General features: G+C 41.8%; 1 long non-coding RNA gene across 1 annotated transcript in view; it reads left to right on the top strand.

Annotated features, from left to right (window-relative positions):
* LOC140594756 (uncharacterized) overlaps positions 1-8,880 on the top strand; it is a 102,761-nt gene extending 93,881 nt beyond the window's left edge. Inside the window, exon 3 of the long non-coding RNA XR_011995996.1 lies at positions 8,424-8,880. This is a non-coding gene — a long non-coding RNA (uncharacterized lncRNA). The remainder of the gene's footprint in view (positions 1-8,423) is intronic.
* The last annotated feature ends 17,464 nt before the right edge of the window (positions 8,881-26,344 follow it).

The following is a 26,344-nucleotide window of genomic DNA, read 5'->3' as shown; positions in this document are numbered from 1 at the left end:
TTAAGAGCGCAATTTGGAATCATATAGACAGTGTTACCATAGTATTTTATTCCTAAGGTGGCCTTAATTATAATCATAGGGAAATAGAGATTTTACCTATATTAGAGACCTCCTTCCTTCCCTTCGTCCTTAATATATACAGGTTGAATATTTTGACTAGAAACCACAACATCCCAAATTCTTAGCCCAGTGCCCAGGTTTTGTCAGAAAGTCAAATGATTTCATCTTCTCAGCCACCCTGCAACCGAAGTATCACTATCACCAATTAGAAATGAGATTCCAGTAGTTTCAGACTTCAAAGTGCTAGGCCTAAGATTTGGTTCCTAGTCTATCTAATTCCAAAACTTCTATTTCTTGTGCCCAGAAATTCCTTCTACTTACTATTGTTTTGGTTACCCAAAATCAACACCAATTTTGTGTGTGTGTGTGTGTGTGTGTGTGGAATAATAAAACTCAAAAGGTGATTAAACTCTGGGGAAAAAAATATAATAATGTAAGTTTCCTTTTCCAACAGGAAGGCATTTCATGCTTTCATTTATTCCTTCTCAATAAACTGTCCTCTTCATTGTTGCATTATCATTAGCTTTCTTTTTTAATTTAATTTTTACTTTCTGTATACTCCCACTCCATGACTGTATGTGCTTTGAGGGAAGAGATAATCTCTGCTGCATTTGCAATTGCAGTTTCTATCTAGGGTTGAGTCCAACGCATGGCATCATGCAAATGCCCCCATACTGAGTGCTCCCTACTATGTGATTACTCTTTAGCCAATATTTAACTGGTGCTTTTCATTGTATAATCATCCATGATGAAGAAGACCCCAGACCACTGAATGTAGTTGGAGAGAGAAGATTAAAACTGGGAGCAAACAGTTAATGATGGAAGACAGAACCAAGGGACCAGTGAATATTTGGGCTGTCAAAGTCTCAGAGCTTTCCTCATTGTGGTGGAACATGTATGAAGACGACTGTACTGGTTATTCCCTATTTGTCCTCCAGATCTATTCTCTACTCCTCTCTGACTGACTCTAATGCCCAGAGTTTGACCTCTATAGAACGTATCACCCTGGCTCTTTGCTGTTTTTCAGTTGAGTTTGGCCGCTAAGTGCTGACAGGATAGTAGAATGAAGAAAAGAGAGGGTGGGTACTTAGTTTATCTACTCCCTCCCTGCTTTGCCATGGTTAGGGTAGCACCTGTTGGGCAGCCCCTCTCCTTCATCTCCCAGTCTCACTGGGCTCTGATCCAGCTGGTCCCTTTTTTTTCCCCTTTCAGCTACTGGAGTAGCAGTAGCTTTTTGCAATCCCTAGACTCTGGGTATGCCCCCCCCCCTTTTTAAAAAAGATGTTATTTATTTATTCATGAGAGACACACACACACACACAGAGGCAGAGACATAGGCAGAGGGAAAAGCAGGAAGCCTGATGTGGGACTTGATCCCAGGACCCCAGGATCATGACCTGAGCCAAAGACAGACACTCAGTCACTGAGCCACCCAGGTGCCCCACTGCATATGTCCCTTAATGCTGTCCTCACCTCTGTAAATAATCTCTTCTTTAAGTTTTCTTCAGTTAAACATGTTGAGTGTTCTGTTTCTTACCAGGACACTGATTGGTACAGGGGCTATTGGGCTGTAATAATTGTCGATTAGTGTTAACATGGGCTGGTCAAGCAGAAACTCTCCCCTGAAGCCAGGGACACATCTGCTTAAGTGATAGGAAGTAGATGAACAGAGGCTAATGGTCTCTACAACTCTATATAGGCATGATAGCTCTAAACCCTTCCCCCATCATTCATTCATTCATTCATTCATTCATTCATTCGTGCAATTAGTCAATGAATTTTTAGGGTGTGGCCACTGTGTCTCAGGCAGACTTCTAAGTTTTAAAATTAGAACACAAATAAAACTGACAAAACAGCTGGGTGTTTGGAGTTTTCATTCTGGTTAAAGATGACATAATTTCTTTCTCTCTCGTTTTTTTTTCTTTTTCCTCAGGTGGGGAAGTAGAGGAGGATAGAGAGTAGGGCTGTAAGGCTCTATGTTTACTTAAAAAATTAACCCCAGAACAATTATTTCTTACTAGTATTTGGGTCACTAAATCTCAACTCTTCTGAGAATGAAGTACTGTGTTTCCCTTTCTTGCTACTCAAAAGCTTGTTGGTTTATTAGTCTGTCAATACTCATCCCAACAAATTGAATTTGGGTCAAAGCCTAATGATGTATGCTTCTTTCCATGAATAAAAATCAAGTTTTCATACAATCATGGATTGAATTTGACATGGGCTATTGCTCAGCTGAAGAAATGGACTCGCATTTTATTTTCAGAATGTCAGATCCATGGAGCACCTGGGTGGCTCAGTTGGTTGAGCATTTGACTCTTGATTTTGGCTCATGTCATGATCTCCAGGTTGTGAGATGGAGCCCCACGTCCAGCTCTACACTGGGCATGGAGCCTGTTTGGGATTCTCTCTCTTCCTCTGTCTCTTCCCTCTACCTCTCACCCCCAACTTGCTTGCTTTCTCTCTAAAATAAATACAATCTTTAAAAAGTTGGTTCCAGAAAATACCCGATGCATGGGAAGTTCCTGATATAGCATTTAGCACATAATACATACCGAACAGGTTTTATTTTTTATCTTCACAGCAACATACAAGTTAGGTGAGAATTAGTATATTTTTAAGATTTTATTTTTAAGTAAGCTGTACCCCCAACCTGGGGTTCAAACTCACAACCCCAAGATCAAGAGTCACATGCTCCAGTGACTGAGCCAGCCAGGCACCTCAAGGTGAGACTTATTATACCTTTCTAATGGATAACAAAAATGAGGCTTGAAATGATTCAGAATAAAGTTGTAAATAAAGAAAAAGGCTTTGAAATAAGACATCTGAAACAGGTGATTCTAATATAAATATACACTACAGGCACATCCAGAATGGTGTTCAATTCCCTGTAAACTTCATGAAACTTTCTGTTGTTCCCACACAAGTTAGCATCTTAGTATATAAATGAGAGAAAATATTATAGAAATTTGAATCTGCTTTAATTTACAAAAATGCATAAACCAGCTACAATCCCTGTTTTTTCATTAATGCTTATACCAATTAATGTATACCATGCTTCATAGCTGGTGACAAACATTGGAGTATATGTAGCGGCACCAGTGGGGAGATGCATTCCTGGTGATGATTTAGTTCAAGGATTCCCTAAACTTTTTCCTCACCAAAGTCTTATCCTAGTTTTTTTTTTCTCTTCAGAGTTGTCAAGTTTTAAAAAATAATTCCACATTTTATTGGTGTTAATTAGGAAAAAATCTAAGGCAGAATGAATTTGCTGTTAATACTTCTTTAATATTGCCTGCAAAAATTTCAGTATTTGAAAGAGTATGACAAACAGGTTGAGAAGCCCTCATAAACTGTGTGAACAGTTGTTGCATGTTTATGTGGTTATGCCAGGCCATCCACCCCTTCAGAAATGTCTTTTCCTCTGTCCTACTATTAATTCTTATGTGTTTGGGCATGAGGCAAAGTTCTCTAGCTTAGAGTCATGTTATATTCTTACTGTCTACATAAGAAAATATTTTTTATGTTGCAGTAAAAAAATCTATTGAAGAAAAATGATCATGACATTTTGTTTACAGGAACCTTGTTTATTAACTACAAAACAGCATTTACAATCTATGTCATTTTTGTAATTAAAAAAATATTAACACTGGGATATCTCATTGTGTGTTTCCATACTTTCTTAAATGTCCACAATAAACTTATGGCACAATACCCACCATTTGCTTCAACGTGGATGGAACTGGAGGGTATTATGATGAGTGAAGTAAGTCAATCGGAGAAGGACAAACAGTGTATGTTCTCCTTCATTTGGGGAATATAAATAATAGTGAAAGGGAATATAAGGGAAGGGAGAAGAAATTTGTGGGCAATATCAGAAAGGGAGACAGAACATAAAGACTCCTAACTCTGGGAAATGAGCTAGGGGTGGAGGAAGGGGAGGAGGGCGGGGGGTGGGGGTGAATGGGTGACGGGCACTGAGGGGGACACTTGACGGGATGAGCACCGGGTGTTATTCTGTATGTTGGTAAATTGAACACCAATAAAAAATTAATTTATTAAAAAAATAAACTTGTGGCACTTTGGTTTTTTTTTTAATTTTTTTTTTTAGAGCTCTGGTTTTTGTTTTTTAATGAAATACGACTTCACATACAATAGACAGCATGTATTAAACTTATGTTTTAGTGAATTTTTACTACTTAGATAAAATTCCTCCCAGCACCTCATGGGGTTCCCTTATATCACCTCCCAGTCAATACAGTCTATACATGTGACAGCTATTATAATTTTTATTACCATCGATTCATTTTGCATTTCATAATTCATAAAAAATGAAAGTTTTTATTCACTTGCGTTTTTCTTCACTTATTATGCCATGAGATTGATGCATCTCATGTGTATCAGTTTGATATTTCTCATTGCTTTATTGTCTACATTGTGTATATATTGGCACTTGGGTCATTTCAGTATATAAATAAATTTTAGTTTCTGGCTACTATGAGTGAGGTTGTTATAACATTCCTTAGGCATGCCTTTTGTTGGGCAAATTAATAAAACTTTTGTTACGTGTGTGTCTTAGGTGTTGAATTACTTGGTCATGGACTGTGTGTGTGTGGTTTTTTTTTTTTTCAGTCTTAGTAGATTCTCCCAATTTTCAAAGTTGAGGCAGTTTACACTACTACCAATAGGGCATAAAAGTTCCAGGTGCTGAACACTATTAGAAATGTTAGGGTTTTGTCAGAGTTCTTTTTCTTGTTCCATTTAGAAATCCCTGTGGATACATAGTGGCATCTAATTGTGGTTTAATTTACATTTCTCTGATTTGATCATGTGCTTACTGGTCATTTGAATAGCCTCTTGTGAAATGCTTCTGCGAGTCTTTTGTCTATCTACAAAAAATTTTCTCTTATTAATAATTTATAGTTCTTTATATTTTTTGATTATGAATTTTCTATTGGCTATGTGTAGTATAAATACCTTTTCCTACTCTGTTGTCTTTCCTCAGGATAAGCTGTAGTTTTTAATATTAATAAAGTCAAATGCATGACTCTCTTCCTTGATGGTTAGTGTATTTTGTATTCTACTTAAGAAATACTTGCCTACCCCAAGGTTATGAAGATATGCTTTTCTGTTATCTTCTAGAGGTTTTATTTTCTTGACCCATCACAGTAGGTCTATAATCCATCTAGAACCAAATTTTGTGTATATTAAAGTTCAAGGTTTAATTCCGTATTAATATCCAATTAACTCAGCACCAATTATTAAAAACATCACTTTTTTTTTCACTGTACTGCAGTGATATGAATTGACTGTGTATGTATGCGTCTGTTTCTGTATCTGTTCCACTGGTTGTCTATACTTGGATCAATACCACACTTGACTTAATGTAAATTTATAGCAAGTCTTGAAATCTGGTAGTTTAAGTACTTCAACTTTACTCTTCTTTTTCCAGATTATCTTTGTTTGGCTTGGCTCTTTACCTTTCCATATAAATTTTACAATCAGCTTATTGATTTCCATACAGTAAGAATCTTCCACTCTCAACCCCAAGCCCCTCAGGAATCCTTTGCTCTTCATATCTGCCCTTCTCTCCTAGCTCCTGTAGGTTTTATTTCCTGCAGCCTGTACCTGTAATTCTCTTTGAAGGATGCCCTGAAAGCTACAGGAACCACTTTGCCCAAATGTATAGAGAGCTGTAAATGCCAGGGAGTTTAGGTACTCCATAGATCTTAGCAATGACTAACTGTTGCAGAAATATGAAAGCCCAACTTATGTGCATTGAAGTGGGAAAGATTTCAGGTGTCAGTCACATTCCCTAATTTCCCTGTGGGATCATGCCAAGGCCAGATTTTTGCTCACTTTCTTCCCTTTCCATGTTCTACTTCTCTACTTCCCAATCAGTTCCTTCTGAGAACATTTCTCTAATAAATCACTTGCATGTGAATCCTCATCTCAGGATCTACTTTAAAGTGATCCAAACGAAGACATTTTGGAAAAAAAATTGCTGGGATTTTAATCAGGATTATGCTGAATGTATAGATCAGGTTTGATAGAACTGACAAAATTACAATATTGAGTCCTCCAATCCATGAACATGGTATGTCCTTTAATTTCAGCAAGTGTCCTCTGATTTCTCTCAGTAATGATTTGAAAAACTTGTATATAGAAAAATACAATTTTTGTTAGAATGTCTTTGACATTTCTTAGAGCAATTATGTTTTTAAAGTTCATTTTTAAATTATATATTGACCATGTGAATTTAGTGGTCTTACTCAATTCACATGTTAATTCTAACAATTTGTCCAAGATTGTTTTAGATTTTCAACATATACCATTAATATCATCTGTGCATAATATCAGTCTTAAGGAATAAATTCCTTTCCCATTCCTGTGCTCTTTTCCCTCTCAACTTACTACACTGGCTAACACCTCTAGTATAATACTGAATAGAAATAGTGATAGTGCAAACAAGTTTCACTCTACCGAGCACCAAGTACACATGGTATCCTCAGCTTAATCTTTCAGATGAGAAATATTACAGACATAATATATAATTTCAGTTATACACAAATTTTATGCACTGATAAAAAATTGGCATCAAACCTGTGAAAAGTATGCAACATATGCAATATATCTATTGTCATTTGAGAACCACTGACTTCATGTATTCACCGGTTAGTGTGTTTACCATCATATTTACCAGTCAGTACAGTACTTAGAAGTGAGGCCTTTTAGTTGTCCAGTTTTGATAATAGTACATTCACGGTTTAATATTTTTTAAGAAAGAATTCTTTTTTAAAAAAATTATTTATTCATGAGAGACAGAGAGAGAAAGGCAGAGACGCAGGCAGAGGGAGAAGCAGGCTCCATGCAGGGAGCCCGACATGGGACTCGATCCTGGGATGAAGGCAGGTGCTAAACCACTGAGCCACCCAGGGATCCCAGGGTTTAATATTCTTGTCTGGCCAATCTATATCATTTTCTCCATAATGTTCCCAAGAGAACTATACAAACGATAACAGGATGGGAAGCAAAGAATTTTAATTATAAGTTGTCTAAGTATTCTATTTGCTAATGTAGAGCCTCTTCCACAAGGAGTCCTTCGATGACCTGCTTAGGTGAACTCAGCTGAGTGATCTGCAAGTTCACCCTCATACTATTTACTACATGTATGTTTTGAAATTATTTGTCCAATGACATTCCTAGGAACCATGGATCATACATGCCTTATTGTTCATTGCTCTATCCTAAGATTCTAGCAAGTATCTGGCATAGATATACTATTTGTTGACTTTTAATATAAGAGATTTAGATGTAGAGAATGTTACTCCCTTTATGTGACACAGAGCCCCAGTTCACTCATTCAGCAGTATTTGAGGACATGCTATCTGCCAGGATCTTCATCAAATATGTCATTTAATTCACTCAACATTCCTCCAACATAGACATTATTATCCCCATTTGATAGAGGAGTAAACTGGGACTGGGTTGTAGCAGAACTCATATCCAAATCAAATCTATTTGAATCCCAAAGTGATGTTTTTTGGGAAAAAAGCCCCACAAAAACCAAACAGGCAAAAATAAAGAATATGGTAGAGAGAAGGGCTAGTAGGGCATTGTCATTGCTTTAGAAGATCTGAATGGCTGTGATATGGCACCAGCAGGGACTGTTATTACATATAAAAGCCAAACTAGTACCGGTCAGAAACTCTAGACTTCAGAAAAAAAAAATAGAAATTTCCGGTGAGAAGAATTGTCCAATGGGAGAATGGTGAGCTTTAGTGCTGTGAGTTCCTGTGTGAGTAGTGGGTCTGTCCCAGAGGAGCACCATGATGCAAACCCTGCCTCTTAGGAGCTCATAGGCTTGATGTGGAAGTGGCACAAATAGTTTACTTGTTTACTGCTTGTGAGTGCAGCCCAAGGAGCTATGGAGACATAGGGGAGTGCCTGACATTACCTTCTCTGCAGAGCCTTTCTTGAGAAATAAGGAGGTCATTAGAGAAAGGTCTTATGAAAAAAGTAGGAGTTCTAGGTAAAGAAGAAAAGGGCATTCCAGGCAGAGGGATTGGCACATGAAGCAGCCCAGATGCCCAAAGTGCCTATAGGGCATATTTGGACAGAATGCTAGTAACTTAGTTGTGTGAAAGGTTAGGACAAACAAGCATCAGATCTTGGAAGGTCTTGAAAGACCTCCCAAGGAGTTCAGACTTCTCCTTGTGACCCACAGAGCAGAGTTTGAAGCTGAGGCTTGCCCATAGCTGCCAGTCTGTCTCCTCCATGAATCCTAGTATCTCTTAGCTAGTCTAACTTCTGGCCCCATTGTGAAAAGTGTGTTAATTAATGATGAAAACCATTCTGCTCTCCAGGCCTGTGAAGGCTTCCTGGGAGTACTTTGTAGAAAGAAGTCCTGGCTGTTGCTGTCAACAGTTCCTGTGACTCCTGTAATAATGGTATCCTGGTCCCCAGGCAGTTTTCTCTTCTCTTGGGTGTGCCTGCCTCAGCGTCACTCAGAGCATCACGTCACTGTGGCCTGGTGCTCCAGCATGCACAGATCCATCCAGGCCTGGAACCCGTCAGAGACACAGGGAATTAGATGTGTCAGAAGGAGAGGGGCAGGGCTATGTAGCTGGGACTGTTTCCATGTAGCTTTTTGGCTTCCCATGGTGTTTATGGAAAAAGAATATGTTTTGCTAAGGAGTGAGGTACTTTTTGCTACAATCACTTTTTTTTTTGCCTCCAGAGGTCATTCTTGTATTTATCTGTTTATGACTTTGAAAATATGCAATAAACCAGTTTTTTAGCTGTAGTTCTAATGAAATTATATCAATCTAGTGCAAATCCTTTTCTGGCAAACTTCTCCAAGCATAGGTAACATTTGTTGGGTGGAAAGGAAAGAAGAAGATCAAGACACTTGGGGCAAACACTGAGGGGTATGTGAAAACTCAAATGGGATTTGCTTGGAGAGTCATCTCAATGCCCATTTCACAGATGTGTTATTGGGTAAGTCTCTTTAGCAAGAAACCTCAGGAGTTAGGACAAATTCCTCTCCCTCCCCACAGCCAATTAGTATCCACCCTTATCTAATTGGTAACTGTGAAACTTACTATTCATCAATGGACCCCTCCTCAAGACCCATTTTTCACCCTTCTCTCACCTTCTGTTGACCCAAGGCAGCTAACATCTACAGATACATGACCTAGGCTCTCCTGATCTCTAGCTTCCAGCTGGGTTTGGCTAGAGAGAGGCACTGACATGAGACCAAAGCGTGGAAGGGGATAGGAGCTGGGTATGTTATTCCTTACTCTTCCTCCCTTTGCTTGGCCATGGTCTGTAGCAGCTGTGCTCCTGACTCCGGGTATAGCTCATATTGGATCAGCCATCTTCCTTGGCTGCTGAGTTCTCTGGGTTCTTGTAAATATCATTACCTTCCCTTGTCTCTGCAGATCTGGGGGTGGTGATGCCTTCATTCTCTAGTTGTAACTTGTTCCCTTAATCCTGCTTATACCACTCAAGGTGGCTTTTTATTAAATAAAATCCTTCTGAGTGTGCCTATGGCCTGCTGGACCCACAGTGACAAAGTGACCAAGCCTCTTCATTTCTTCAGGGTCTCTCTTCTTCCTCCCACTAATGATGCTCTTCATTTCTAAGTTGGACTTGTGTGACAGCTTACTTCCTCCTGCCTCCAGTCTGGCCAGCTCCTCACATCCTTGTGCAGCAGTTAGACAGTTTGCACATGTAAGAATGCTATGTTCCAACTTATGCTCCTTCCAGAGCTCTTCACTTCTCTTCAAAGCCAAATTCTGCTTACAAAGCCCTCCATGGCATGACCTCAACCAATCTCTCCTTCCATGATTGCTCCACCCAGGTGCTCCATGCTGCAAGTTATGAGAAAGCACTAACTTTCTTCTATGGTCATGCAGCATTCAGATGTTCTCCCAAGAAAATGGCTGCCCAATTGATATCTATTGAGCATTTACTAGACACCAACCACCAACTTAAGAATTTTAATGGATAATCCAATTAAATTCTCATATCATTCCTACTTGGTATCTAATTTACAGTCCTCATTTTATAGATGGGACATCTGGGGACAGTTCTGTGGATGGAAGTAGCAGAAACAGTTTTCAAATCCAGGCATCTCAAACTGTGGAAGGAGCCTCGGTGTCCATGGAAAGATAAATGGGTAAAGAAGATGTGGTCTATGTATACAATGGAATATCACTCAGCCATTAGAAACGACAAATATCCACCATTTGCTTCAACGTGGATGGACCTGGAGGGTATTATGCTGAGTGAAATAAGTCAATTGGAGAAGGACAAACATATGGTCTCATTCATTTGGGGAATATAAAAAATAGTGAAAGGGAATAAAGGGGAAAGGAGAAAAAAATGAGTGAGAAATATCAGAAAGGGAGACAGAACATGAGAGACTCCTAACTCTGAGAAATGAACTAGGGGTGGTGGAAGGGGAGGTGGGCGGGGGTGACTGGGTGACATGCACTGAAGTGGGCACTAGACGGGATGAGCACTTGGTGTTATTCTATATGTTGGCAAATTGAACACCAATAAAAAATAAATTAATAAACAAATAAATAATAAATAAAAAATCCAGGCATCTCAACTCAGAGGTCATATTGTATTCAACGGGAGCTCAAACTCCCAACTATTCTTTTAGATCCCAGCTCAGAGTTCACCTCCACTGAGGCATTTCTCTTGATGTCTTCCAGTGGAAGAAATCATTCCTTCACCTGGGTTTCTATGTGTTTCTTCAACTCAAGCCTGTAGACATCAGATGGTTTCTGAGCTTCCTCATGGAGATCCAGGAATGGAGAGAATACTCCTTAAGGAAGGGTCATATGCTTCTTGTCAGAGGCAGGCACTGGATTAGGTACCAAGCATGCTGTACATGTTTAATATCTGGGGAACAAATGGGTGTATGAATATATTTGAAAATATGGCCATTGAGCTCAAGCTGATATCTTTGTATCAGAAATGGAAAGGGGAGTTCCAAAGCCCTCAGATTTTGTTTGAATGTTAACATTCACTGAAATATATTGAGGACCTAGCAAGTTCTAGGCATTGTTTTGAATCTAGAGTAAAAGTAATGAATAAGATAGAGATCTCTCCCTCACAGAGATTACATTTGAGTTACTCATCACTGCATTCATAAAGCGAATGCTAGAATGTAGTGAGGGAGGAAGGCATATCTTCAGTTGAGAGGATATTTGTAAGGGCTCTAAAGAGCGATCAAGCAGCAGGACAGGGAGCAAATCATGGAGGAGGGGTAGCCCTCCAGACAACATTTGAGTAAAGGCTTATGGAGCCAGAACCGGATGTACTATAAGGATGTGGGGAGTGAAGCTCAGGCAGAGAAAAAGGCAAATACAAAGATCTTGAGCAGGAATAAGCTTGCCATGCCTTAGCAAGAGCAGGACCTTTGGTGTGGCCAGGGCATGGGTACTAAGAAGGGTATGTCAGCAACAGATGCTAGAGACCATCAAAGGTGGGGATTTTAATGTATTCTATATGTGGAGGAAAGATGTTGATATTTTTGATTAGGACAAAGACATGATCAGCCTTTCATAACAAAAAATAACTTTCTGGTACTTTTCTGGCTGCTTTGTGGAGAGAACTTTATTTCAATTTCTCAGCACCTCTTGACCCCCTACTATGCTTAAGGTATATACCTTTGGCTAACTAGTTAGTAGTAGGTAAAATAATGATAAAGACAGTGACCATACTTAAAGCAATTAGATACTAATAATTTCAGCTATGTGCTTTTTGTGGTGATATAATGTAATTTTCCCATCATTGAACATGTGCTATTGCCCAGAACTGATGTATTTATGTATTTAACTTGTAGAGATGTTGAAGTAACTGAAGATAATGATTTTTTTCCACCTGAAAAGACAATGAGACCTGGAGAGGTTGAATGATCATCTTCAAATCACATAGCTGGCAAGTAGAACTAAGATTCAGACTTCAGTCTGTCTGCCCCTCTGCCTGTGTTTCTTCCACTCAGCCCTGATACTTCCCATGGTATAAATACTAGTTTCTGGATCTACCCATTATCTTAACCATTATGTGGAGGCATCGGAGCAAAGGGACTGCTCACATTTAGGTTTAAAACAGAATTCGTTTTGGGGCACCTGAGTGGTTCAGTAACTTATGTGTCTGTCTTTGGCTTAGGTCATGATCTCGGGGTCCTGGGATTAAGCCCACATTATGGCTCCCTGCTTAGCAGTGGTGGTCGGGGGGAGGATGTCTGCCTCTCTCTCTGTCCCTACCTCTTGCTTGTCCACACACTCTCACAAAATCTTAACAACTAATTTTCTTACTTCTCAACAATCCTGTGAAAGGGATATTGATATAATTATTAATCCTGATTTTACAGATATGGGTACTGAGGCTTAGAGTGATGAGCTGGTTTGCATGAACCAGAAGAGGGATTGGAATCGGTTCTGTCTGACATCAGAGCTCATGCTCCCTCCTCTATATAAGCATTGTCCAATAGAGTATTCTATGATGATGGAAATGTTGAGCAGTGCAGTAGTCACCTGTGGCTATCAAGCACTTGAAATGAGGCCAGTACAACACAGAAATTGAGTTTTAAGTTTTATATAATGTTAATTAAATTTAAATAATCTGATGTGGCTAGTAGCTACTATAGTAGACAGTTTACCTTATACCATTCAAATTAAGACAAGGACCAATAACATACTTCCCCACATCTCTTTGTTCTCTCCCATCCTTTTCCTTACTTCCATTCCTAAGGACGGAGCGTGTATAGGACAGTAGTGTATGGATGGGGGTTGGGTGGAGCAAGGTCCATGAGACCCTGTGCCTGCTCTGGCTTCTGTTTAAGATAGGGAGATTAGATATGTGCATAAATAAGTAAAATACGAAGTTGAAGGTTTAATGTTCTAAGTGCCCCAAGAGCAGAGCTGATAAGCAGTGAGGGGATAAGGCTTGCTCAATCTCCTTATAGGGCAGTTGAGGAGCATGTGAGATAATTGGTGTGAACGTGCATTAAGAATAACGTGCTCCATAAATTGTCAAGCACTCTGTGTATGCAACTATCAGAGACAACGTTGTCTCAACTTTGTGGGCCGATAATATTCCAAGGATATGCATCTGTAATCTCACCGGATCATCACAAGCTTACTGTGAGGTGTGTAAGATACCATCCCCACTCTGAAATGTGGAAAGGGGTACTCAGAAAGGGTAAGCACCTAACCAAGGACAAATAGCTGGCTGGGACAGAGCTTTGGGTGTGACCCCAGGTTTCCTGACTCTAGAATTAGGAATCTTTGCAACCCTCTTGCTGGCCATGGCAGATTTTATGAGTTATTATTATCCATCCACCCTTATTCCTGGCACAGGCAGTCCTCGTAGGGAAATAATTCCTGGGGTTTAGGCAATTCTGTTAGCTGAGATGTGCTACAGCTACACCCTAGACCCAGGGCAGGTCTTTTGGATGCACCAAGGCCTTTGTCATAACAGAAGATGTGCCAGAGAATGAGATCAGTGGTGAGGCCATCCTGATGTGACCACAAACAGACTCAGATTCCACAGTTCTGCAGGTTGTCCAAATGAACAGGCTTTCAGGGACCCATCAGCATTCCTGGCAACTATTTCTGAAGGATCTCATCCCAGGAGAATCATAAAAATTTGGTGATCTGAAAGGCCCAGAGATGCCTTCCAATCTTTCACCCAGCTCCCTTTTTATATAGAAGGGAAGCTCAAGGCCCAGAGAAGAGGAGAGAATTTGTATAGCCAAGGGCCAGTTGACTCCCACTGCTGCTGTATTAGTTCTGTATTACTTGACCCTCAAAACAGGTCTCCCATCAAACCACTTTAGGTCTTTCATTGGGAATTGTTTTTGAAATTTTAATACAAAAGAACACTACGTGCAAACGATTGTGTAACTGCATTTGTTGATGTGTTTATGAGATGGCTGCCTGATGTCTGTCTAGGGACTCTGAGAGTGTCAGAGCTGGGGGGTCCATGGTGCTCATCCATCCTATCTTACAGATGTAACCTAAATCCAGCTTATTTAGTGACTTGCTCAGATCACATAACAAGCTGGTATCTTCTAACTAAGAGGTGTGTCAGTTTCTGGTGCCAAGAGCTAACAACTTGAAAAGCTTTGAGGGAAGAGCACGTCTCACTGGCAGAGTCTTTGCCCTGAAGGTTCTGTTTCCTGTGGAGCCCAGAGCAGCACATGTGTAGATACCCATTGTCCCTAGCTCCCTATGAACTTGGAGTCCGTCTTGAAAGTTCTGGAGCAAACACAGCTCAGCTTTCCTCCTCCAAGGCTCAGTTTTAGTTCTGCTTCCTCTAGGAAGACATCCTAATTTTTCCTAGCATGTCCCAATTCCTCTCTTCACTTCCCTCTTTACATTTCTTTTTTTTTTTAATTAATTTTTATTGGTGTTCAATTTACCAACATACAGAAAAACACCCAGTGCTCATCCCGTCAAGTGTCTGTCTCAGTGCCCGTCACCCATTCCCCTCCAACACCCGCCCTCCTCCCCTTCCACCACCCCTAGTTCGTTTCCCAGAGTTAGGAGTCTTTATGTTCTGTCTCCCTTCCTGATATTTCCCAACATTTATTGTTGATCCTACTCCACTTCACATCATGCTGGATACCTGACTCCAAGGAAAGGGAATTAGCTGTGTTGAATATCTACTAGAGGCCAGGATTTGCATGATTATCCATTTAAGTCTCTCAACAGCCCATGAAAATGATGTCCTATCCCTTTCTGGGAAGGCAGGGCGCTAAGTCTCAGAGAGGAGAGCCAGCTTGTCCAAAACCACACAGTGCATACCTCGTTAATCTTGTCAGTAAAATTTTATTGCACACCTGCTGTGTACTGGGCACTACACTTTAGGTGGGACGAAGCCCTTTATCTCATGGGAGGCTAATGTACTAATGGGAGAGGCAGAAGATAAACAAGCCGACAAATTTCCTTCAAGCTCCATGAAATAGGATTGCTTAAGTGTCCCATAATTTCCCTAGTTTTGCTCCCACTGCTAATTCCATCAGGAAATCTCTTTTCCTAACTTTAGGTGTTCAAAATCCGCACACTCAAAGGGCCCTTCTCTGGGAAGCTTCCTCCAGCCTCTCGAACTGGATCAGAAGAGCTAACATATATTGAGCACTTACATGTGTCAGAGTACTCTAAGCTCATTGCGTGGTTTAGCTCTTCCTCTCCACAAGGTCAGCACTATTAATATCCAATTTTACAGACCAGGAGATTGAGGCTCAGGAAGGCTAACCATGCCCTGTATTGTCTCCTTACTAGCTGTGATGGTAGAGCTAAGTTTAGAACCTGGGCAGGCTGTCTCTAGAGCCCATGCACTTTATATCATTCTGTCTCTGGCAGGACTCTTTTTACCTTGAGCTATGTTGACAGATGCGGGTTAAGGCAGCCTGGTATCAGGGGAGAGACCATCAGAAGGATGGACAGTGGTCCAGGTCTGAGCTCAGGCTCAAACAATTTTGTCATGTCTTTGGACCTAAGATGCTCAAGGCCTAGTGGAAGATTCAAATATTCATCATATAGGATCATCTGTACATAAATATCCTCTAGCATAGCCTGAGACTCAGAGTAGACACTCAATAAATGCTCCCTGAATCTGGATAAAGCAAAAATAGTAGTCCTTTTCTCACTGGCCACACTCTTGACTCTCCAAAAAGTTAGTTCCCTTAGTCTCCATAACTGAGAAATGCTGCCTTAGAAAAAAGTGATTTATTTTCCTTGTTTGTTATCTGATTTCTCTACAAATACATTTCATGCTAGCTGGGCCATGTCTTACTCCCCACTGTGAACTCAGTATAGCTCATCCAACATATAACACACACAGACATGTGATTTTTTATTAATAAAGGATTTTAAATGTGAAGACTTGCTTTTTTGGTCACACGACCACAGCTGATTGGTCTGAGTCATGTGTCCACCCTGGTCCAATCGATTTGTCTCTTCCAAGGAATTTGGAATTGGGGCTTTGAGATGGAGTCAGTTGGCTATGGAAAAGGAGTCAAAGACACCTGTGAACTTTGGGACTGTTTCAATTACCAGGCTGTGAAACAAATCACTTCAGTGGTATACCACAACCATTTATGATACTCATAGATTGTGATGATCTGGAACTCACACAGGGCACAATGGGAAGAACTGTGTCCACCATGTATGGGGTCTTAGAAGATTCAAAGGTAGGGGACTAGAATCATCTCAAGTTTCATTCGTTCACATGTCTGGCTATTGATCCTAGATGTCAGCTGGAGGCCTTGGTTTCTTTCCACGTTTTCCCACCACATGGGCTAGTTTGGGCTCCCTTCAGAGTATAGTGACTAGGTTCCAATATTAAGTGTCCCCCAAGAGAGGGCAGCCTGGTGGCTCAGCAGTTTAGCACTACCTTCAGCCCAGAGCCAAGCCAGATCCTGGAGACCCGGGATCAAGTCCCACGTCAGGCTCCCTGCATGGGGCCTGCTTCTCCCTATGCCTATGCCTCTCTCCCTCTCTCTTTCTGTGGATCTCTCATTAATAAATAAAATCTTTAAAAAAAATTTGAAAAAAAAAAGTGTTTCCCAAGAGAAAGCCTGGTGGAAGCCATATTGCCTTTTATGATTTAATCTTAGAGGTCACATGATGTTATTCATGACATGCATTCTACTTACCAACGTGGTCACAAAGTCCTGCCCAGCTTCATCAGAAGGAGAAACAGACTCTGCCTCTTGATGGGGAGTGGCCAGTTTCTGGAAGGACATGTAGGACTGAAACTATTGTGGCAGTTAGTTTGGAAAATATGGTGTACCACTGGTGCTGAGACAAATCATTTGGGGTGCAGCCATGATGGGTTATGTGCAAGAAGAAAAGTCAAAGATAGTTTATAGGGAAAAGAGCTGTCAAATAGAGCAGATAAACCAGGGACTGCGGGAAGAAAATATCATTTGACCAGAGAGAGTCAGAGTATTGCAGGTTGGGTTCTCCAAGAGAGGTCCTTAGAGTTTGGGGTACAAGGTATTTAGGAGGGAACATCTGTGAAAGGAAGTGAGAGGAAGCTATGTGAGGAAGAGGAAGAAGTTGACCTGTGATAGAGGTCCAACAAAGCATTAGCCAACACAGTGCGTATTTTGGAATAAATTTTGCCCGTCAGGATGTCCCTTGTTAGTCTGAATGGCTGGGCTTTGACACTGGCCAGCTTAGTCACAGGATGTGGGCCACTCCAGTAAGGGCATTGCTGGAGGCTGGCCTCTTTAGCTAAGGCAGACTCCTGAGGAATGGAAAGTTGGAAGCTGCCTGCTGACAACATTCTCCATTCTCCTCAGCCTTGTTTTTTTTTTTTAAAAAAAAAAAAAAAAGAAAAAGGAGGTGGGAGAGATCTGTGTCCTGTATCTCTCTGCCACAAGAGGGAGGACTTTCCAGTTCTTGCGATCTGGTTTGTCTGTCTTACAAGTGGGTTCAATGAAATAGCCCTCCGTAATTATGATATGCCACTCTCCATTGAGTTGATTTCCATGTTTTGCAACCCAATATACCAGCCTAAGGCTCTGGGTCTCCATTTTTCTACCTTAAAGCAATGGGGTTGGATGGGCCTTCCCGTTTTGAAATCCAGTGATTCTTATCCACTTGTCCACTGCCTTTTACATAGCCAGCTCCCCAGAAAGTGGAATACAGCTCACTTGTTGTTGAGAGCTTCTTATCAGATACAGACCCAGACAGACACAGTCTGGCTTAGCTGTTCGTGGGATTTATTCACCCTGTTCAGAAAAAAGCACCAGGTGATATCTGAGCTGTGGCAGCAGCCAGCTGGCTCCCAACACATTCCAGGTATAAAAATAGTGTGTAAGGAACACCAAGCTCCAATAATTCTGACTTCAGACTCTAGAAACTCCAAAATGGCCTGGAAAATGTTGGCAAATCCATTTTCTGCCTGTGAGTCTACAGGTTCTTTCTTTGCAAGGCACAGCAGTGCTGTTGGAAGCCAATTGTTGAGGGCATGAAAGACGTGGAGGCGAGGCAGTTCCAGCATCAGACTATTGGTTGTAACATTCTTCTTTCAAAAAAGCAGAGAAGCATAAATTTGGAGGACACGGGACTTGCACAAACCTCAATTTAAATTCTGCATCTGCTGTGTGCTCATCATTAGCCTTAGTCTCACTTAGAATATTTCCCCAGCCTAAAGGGATATCCAAAATCTATCTCAGAGGCTTATGTTGAACACCAAAAAAAATATGTTATAAAGCATTTAGCACAATGCCAGGCACATTCTTAAATATTAGTGTCAAAGAAGAACATACATTTTCAATTATTGAGGCTCTGCTCCGTTCCAGGCACTGTGATAAGTTACCAAAACTATCAACACGTGCTTTTGACCTCAAGGAATTTCAGGATAGTAGGAAAGAAAATTATTATCCTAATATAAGCTCTTTCAGATGCCAGCCAAGTAACTTCAGACAAGTAATTTCATTTTGTAGGTTTCTGCTTCCTATAAAGCAGAGATAATTCTACTTAAGTCATAGACTTGTGTTAATGACTAATGATATGTGCTAGAGTATCCGGGACATGGCTGCCAGATATGGAGTATCTCTTATTACTCCAGGACCTCTGGTCTGGACTACTGGCCTTCACCATTCTATGGGTTGCTGCTCACCAAAGAAGATGTGCAAACACCCTGAAGGCAGACTCATGAAGCCTCAGGGTGTCTGACCTGCTTTAGACTTTATGGGACATATTAAGGCAGAAGTTTAAAATAGTAGTGGACCAGGAGCCAGGAAACGCCAGGTTCAAGACTGTGTTTGCCCCTTTATGATTTAGAAAAATTAAAGTGCCATACCATACTAGTGTCCCCATTTACTTGGGGAAGGTGGGGGCAGGGAGATTTGGCATTAAGCAGCCAGGGTTTATGGTACTGATTGCTCTTTCTGTGTGAAATCTGACAGATGAGCCTCAGTTGGAGGCCTTGGTTTCCTGGTTTGTGCCATGGCTCTAGGCTCTATCTCCTTTGAATGGGCATTGTTCTCTTCAGCAGGGTAGTATATATATCACGGATTTAATTTTGTGTCTAGCTCAATGATTTATAAATGTTTCCTGTTATTACTGAATATTTTTATAACTCAAAACTTAGGACACACATATTCAAAACAGTTTTGAGATGAAGAAATAAGCATGCAGAGAATTAATTTACTCTGATGTTTTATGTTTACAATCTCAGTGCCTGACACACGGGAAGCACTCCATATCTATTTGTCCTATCCCCCTTCCAGACAAGTGTCACTTTCAATCCAGGTATTATTTTTGAAAAGCATTTCTGTTTTCATGTTTTTAGTCTGACCTTTTTTTTTTTCTGGACCTTGAATCTTCTCCCTGTGGATGGAGATTATTTTTCCTGACCTGGAAACTTCAGGCAAGGTATCCCATGGGGAAAGTCATGAGGCAAGCGAGATGTGCACTTATTTGCAGATTGTTGATGGTCTTGAGTCAGGCCTGGGGTCCCCAGGCTCATGCTCATTTGGCACCATTACTCCAGGCTGGTCATGATTTTGTGCCTTTGGTGATTCATGTAGAAGGAACGAGTGAATCCCTGGCGCTCACACACACACACACACACACACACACACACACACAGGCACATGTGCAAATTCCTAATGACTCATGTTCTCTCTTAATGACAGCTGATTACCATGGAAAGCTGGATGGCTCTGGTGTATCAATCTTTCAGTTCCCAAACTGACAATATAGATACAGCGATTCACTGTTCAAAATGCAGCAAGTGGGGAAGCCATGGTCAGCTTGGCTACTACATATGATCTTGGAAGCTCTGAGCATGAAGACAAATCACATTTCTGGACTTTTGAGAGAACTATGAAACCCTCTAAATTTAGATTGGGCTCTCTTCTGGGATCAGTCATCTCGGCAAGGGATGTCATTTTCTTACAAAAACCTGAACTGAAATCCTAATGGCCCATCAGCATTCATGTGATCCTGGCCAACAGTGATCATGTAGCAGGGATATCCAGTTCAGTTACAGAATTATTGCCCAGCCAGTCCCCAACTTGCTTGAAATCATCCCCAACCTGTTTGGAAAGGTGCTAATAATTTCCAAGTGACTCTCGGGGCCTCTGTGGGCAGTGTGTACATTCTCTCAGCTAACCTCTTCCACCCCTCCACAAGATACTCTCACTCCTCAGAATTTAGAAAGACTCTTATTGTTCAAATGATTGATCCAAGACCTCATGGTGGCAGAGCCAGGAACTGAGCCCCAGTTGGTGTGATTCCAGAATCTACACTCTTCCTACTACACCATGGTGAGGCCCTCCACTAACCTTGGTTTCTCATTACATAGCCCAGTTCTCAACACACCATGGGCACCCAAACATAGCTCACTTAAATGAAAGGAAATGGGGTAAAGCTTGTGACACTGGACAAAACTCAGGGTTTTGTTACTCATAAAATAAGGAGTTTGGTTAAATAATCTCTTGGCTTTACTCCTACTTGAAATGGTTTAGAACCCTGGTTCTCAACAGGCTATACATTCAAATCCGCTGGGATACTTTTCAAAAACACCATTGTCCAGGCTTCTTTCTAGAGCTTTTGATTTAATTGGTCTGGAAAAGAACCCACACATAATTATATTCTAAAAAGCTTTCCAGTGATTCTAACAAGCAGGCAGGATTGAGAACAACCAGAGTTCCCTGACTCTTCCACGCTTGCACCTTATTGGTAAAAATCATTGATTCATTGCACATGCCAGGAACTTGAGGGAGTGAGCCTTCTCTCTGCCCTCCATTGTCACACTCAATTTACCATGTCCCTCTACTTCTATATTTGCTCCAATCTGTCCCGTGTCTTCTGTCCTGGTCTCCCCTAAGAAGTCACTGTCACCCTTCTCCTGCAAAAGTGCAGTAGCCACTGCAGGGGACCCTGCTGGTTGTCCAACCATCTGTGTCACTCTCCTCCTTATCTGAAGCTTGATTTTACACACGTATTTCTCTCTCCCCGACATGGCTCAGGGAAAGTGGCTACTGTCTCTGTTTTAGAGATTGATCCTAATAGAGCTAGTCTGGACATGGCACATCCCTGGATTATTGGGGTAGATTGTTCGCCTTCTCTGCTGAATGTGAGCGATGAAGCATACAGACCAGGTTGTCCCTGGCAGCCATTCTGTGCCTAAGAAGGGAAATAGCCTGAGGATGACATGTACATCCAGATGCATATCTCCATGTCATCAGGCTGTTTCCCTTCCTAATACATATTACTATGCTGTATATACTACTAGTATACATAGAGAGTATCTGGAACACATTAGACGTCCAGTAAATATGTGATGAATCATGAATGAATGACCTCATTATCTGACTGGAATTCTGGAATCAGGTCAGCCCAGTTCCCAGTGTACCCTAGAGCAAAGGTTGGCAAACTTTTTCTGTAAGTGGACAGTTTATATATATTTTAGGCTTTGGGAACCACCTGGTTTCTGTCTCAAAATCTCCTTGTGGTTGTACAGCAAGAGTAGACATAGGTAATATGTGAATGAGTGAGTAGAGCTGTGTTCCAATAAAACTTTACAAATATAGGCTGTGGGCCTCATTTGGCTATATTTTGCTGACCTATATAATGCAGGGCAAAAGAAGGAAAAGTTGGACAGGTATGGAATGACAAATATTTGGCTTCTCTGCAGAATGTTTGTCTCTCATGACAGATGTCACTAATCAATTATGATCCTCTTTCATGTCAAACCTGCATTTGCTCTCACGCCCCTCAGCCAAGTGCTGTCAATCAATCAGAGCCCATGCACTGAGAGCAACCCCTTTACCATCCCTGCCTAGACAGAAGCCCTGTAGTTGGGAGCTCAGATAGACCTGGGGTTAAGACTTGGGTTTTCCACTTCTGTTCTGGGTGACATTATTCCAGACACTTCCTCTCTCTGGGTCTCGGATAGATCTAACATTGGAAGTTTTGCTGACAGGAGCTTGAGAGATTAAGTAGGCAAAGATTTCATTTAAAAAAAAAAAAAAAAGGCAGCAGCCTGCCTGCTTTTGCTCTGTTTGCTATGTGGTCAATTAAGCAAGGAAATATAATTTAAGCCAGTTGTGATAACAGAGTATTAGAACCTGAGCTCATATTTTTTTCCTTTTCACCTTGCTGAGTTATTGAGGGCTTACTGTGGCTGTAGTGGCAGGGAATGGCCCACATCCCATTCCAGATGCCACCTTTCCTCCCATTGTGCCACTTGTCAAGCTCTCCAAATATGCCCCTTTCACCTTCCATTTCTGTGTTGTTTTCATTCTGAGCCTCCTGACATGTTTAATTCCTCGGCTAAGCCCTCTCCCCGTCCAAATGTCGCCACCCTTGTCATACAATTTATTTTCCACACACATAGAAAATCAAGCCCGAAACATTTTTCTCTACTGTGGACTCTTGAGAAATAGCCTTTGGAGCAGCCATCCATCACAGTGGCAATACTACTGAGAGTAAATTCTTTTCTATTTGTTTAGCACTTCCCATTCTAGATCAGGTTTCATCCAGGGCAGCCTGTGTCAGCAGAAAGAATGCCCTTTCGTTGGGCATGGATTGGTCCTATCAATCAAGGAAAGGGAAAAGGAAGCAATCTGAAGCACCTACTATGAGCTAGCCACCATGCGGAGTGGCTTTACATATCCAGTTAATTCTCAAAGTCATCCTGGGAAGGAGTGGTTTGTACCCATTGTGCTGAGGACACAAGGGACTCAGAGAAGTTCAAGGAGAGAGCGCCATTTGGAGTGTGTTTTCTGAATCCTGGTTGTATCAGTCAGGTTTCTCTCCGAGATAGAGAACCAATAGTACAAGTGTGGAGGCCTGTGCACATGTATGCATGTACATATGTATACCTGCATTCTTCCCTATCATCTCTGTCATCTATCTCTACCTGGGGGATTACTTTTAAGGAATTGGCTCATGCAATTATGGAAGCTGGCAAGTCAGAAGTCTGAAGGGCAGGCTGGCAGGCAGGAGATACAGGTAAGCGTTGATAATGCAGTCTTGAGTCTTAAACACTTAGCACAGGGCAACGGATTGGAAACTCAGGCAGGGTTTCTGTATTATAGTCTTGACGCAGAATTCCCTCTTCTCAGGGAAATTCAATTTTTGCAGTGAAGGCCTTAACTGATTGGATGAGGCCCACTCACATTATGGAGGCTAATCTGCTTTATTCAAAATCAAGTGGCTGTAATTGTTAATCATATCCACAGAAGACCTTCGTTGCAACATCTACATTAGTATCTGACCAAAGAGTTGTGCAGCCTAGCCCAGCCCACTGCCACATAAAATTAACCACACTAGTCCATTGCTATATTTATTTCTCCTACTTCCTCAGGCTTGGGCAAGTTCTGAAAGCAAGCTTTAAGTTTTCTTAGGTTTGGTTGATAATTTAGGGTGTGCGCAGGGCCAGCACAGGACATGGAAATGAGGAGACTCCCATAAAATGAAGGTGGCAGGTATGTCCTTCACAGTAGACTTTTGGTTTAAATTTTAGGGTCTTGCTTCAAGAGCTTCATGGGCTCTTTTGTGCTAAGATCTGGATGTCCTAACAGGGATTCTACGTCCCTCCATCTTAAGCTTTCTGCCTCCATCTGCAGATGCAGTGCTCCACCCACAGTGACTGGATGTGTCCTTTCTAATGAGCAATGCCCTGCTTACCTCTGTGCTTTCTCACACACCATCTCCTCTGATAGAAACACTCTTTCCTGCTCTACCTTCTGCCTGTTTTCCCATAACTCTGAGATGATCCCTTAGGACTCAGCTTAATTATGCTCTTGGGAGCTTTCCAAGTCTGCAGCATGGCTCTGATCCACAAGTGTATGTGGCTGACCACAGTGCTTATCACACTGCCATCTGGTTAGCTGTGAGCATCATGTGGGCGCAGTTGGTGTCTCATTTCCTTGGACTTCCAGTGCACAGAGTAATGTCTGGCCCATGGTGGACATTTAATAAATATTTGCTCAATATCGTGTGAAAGAGAAGAATACCATCTTTGATATCCTTGGTCTTTTTAGTTGTTTTAGGGTTTTGTACCCACCCCCCACCAGATTACTGAATGTGAGTTCCTCCAAACACCTATCATTATATCATAAATGTTCCTTATGAAGAACTAAAGAAGCCAAGAAGGGACCAACTCTTCTCAATGGAATTCCTGTCAGCCATATAATTTGCTCTTTTCATAGGAGGAGGATCTAGTGAGCTGGCCTGTGTCTAGCTCATGAAGGGTGAGTGGAGTGGTCCGATGGAAACAGAGCATCGTTGCCCTGTGGACTCATCCCAAGGCTGCTCCAGAAAGAGTGGCAGGAGGAATACAGGTCCACAGGCTCAAAATTACTTCGAGGTGGTCTCAGTCCCATTTACCGTCCTCAGGAACCTTCTCCCAAGTTTGACGTGGACAGATTAGAAGAACACATGGAGACAGTGATGTATATGTGTTTAGTCTGAGCTTGTCTGGCATGGCTGCATCACTGTGGAGTACAGCTGCCTTGAAAGGAGAAGAAAGATGGGGTGTTCATCATGGCAGGCCAGCCTTCCTCCTCCCATCTGCTGATGCTCCAGGGCTGGTCATCATGTTATTTCATTTTGCTTTTCTCTAAAAAGGACATGGATGCCATCTGCATTAGAAAACCTTAAGGAATCCTGTTCAAGTCTATTGATTTCAACATCTTCAGAATATTTATTTTTAATTTATTTAGAAATTACTGAGGCATGGAGCTGTGCATTAGGAATGCAATCTTGAACAAGGAGATTCAGACCCTGCCCCTCAGGGAACTTAAGAGCCCAGTATGGGAGACATCTCTGCTATGCCAGATCTGTGCCCAGAGAACACAGAAATAGATGCTGCTCTCCATGAACCCCCAAACTGAGACTCCAGGTCTGGCGCTCGGCCATGGAGTTTTACACCTCTCACCTGATTTCATCTTCACAACAATCCTTTGAAGTGAGGGATAATCCCTTATAATTATTCTGATCCTACAGATAAGGAAACAGCCTCAGAGTCTTTCCGAGACTTTGCAGAACAGCTTCAGATCTGGAAAGGGTAGACTAGATTCACACCGGGGCTGACTGGCTGTGTTACCCTAGAGGTGCGTGCAACACACACAGTGGGGGGCATTTGGGCCAGGCTTCAAAGAATACTTAGGAATCTACCATGAGGAAGACATGGAGAGAGAATTCCAGGTGTGGACATAGTGCTGCACCTGGAATGTAGGATGCTCCTGGGGTCACGAGGTGGAGGGAAGGACAGAGTAGTTGTGAAGAGGAGTTCTGACTATTTCCGTAGGTGATAGAAGCCCTTGGTTTTGTTTAAGCAATAGGGTGCCACTACTATCAGAGGGGAGTAAGAAAGAACTATCGAGACAGTACACAGAATTGGCCAGTAGGGGGTGAGAGAATGTGCAAGGCTGGAAGATCAACAGGTCACTCTAAGTGGTCTTGTAAATCACACTTCTTCCTTGTGGGCCCATCGGATGGGTCAGTCTGACGTGTTCCTTTGAGCAGCTGCTGATCGTGGTTACTTACTGGCTGGTTAGGTAGATATTTTCCCCCCATTTCTAATTACAGACTCTTTAGCCAATATCAGATTTTTTTCAGCCACATGAAGAAACAAAATAAATCCCTGTATTTATGTAATAATAATGATGATGTAGGAGATGCTGGGATGCATGACCCAGACCTTGCCTCTGCACTTAAGGAATTATTCCTCCAGCTGCTGGGAGGGCTGCCAGCAGACAGCCCTCCATTCTTAGTCCCCTTTGAGGATTGCATCAGCTGAAAAGAGCTGTCTTTCCTGAGATCACACGGTCGTCGTAGGGCAGCTCACATCCAACGACTGAATTCTGGGGGGTGAATATAAATGCCTGGCTCCCTTCCCCCAATTAGGGATAACAGAGAGGCCCTTCCCACTTTAGAATTTACTGTAATGTTGGCTGAGACCTCTGTTGAGGTTGCACCATAACCCACATCTTCCTCTGCCTGCCCCTTCCACCATCCCTTCTGTTTCAGGACGTGGGGAGTCCTGAGAACATTCCCTGATAGAATCTCTGCATGCACATCTCCAGCTCAGCCTGCCACTTGGGGGACCTAGCCAGTGCCAAGTGACGATTGTAGCTAATGTTTATTCGTGCCTGACAGCATGTGAAGGAGTTTATATACATAGTCCTGGTTCGTTCTTACAATAACCATGGCTCATAGGGAGCCCCTAATGTTACTACGGCATCACATCGGCAAAGGATTTTCCTATCCTATCTGTGATCCTATGT

Source organism: Vulpes vulpes, chromosome 12 (assembly GCF_048418805.1).
Source record: "Vulpes vulpes isolate BD-2025 chromosome 12, VulVul3, whole genome shotgun sequence".
Classification (NCBI taxonomy): domain Eukaryota; kingdom Metazoa; phylum Chordata; class Mammalia; order Carnivora; family Canidae; genus Vulpes; species Vulpes vulpes.
Note: the sequence above shows the minus strand (reverse complement) of the source record. Positions and strands in the feature narration are given on the sequence as shown.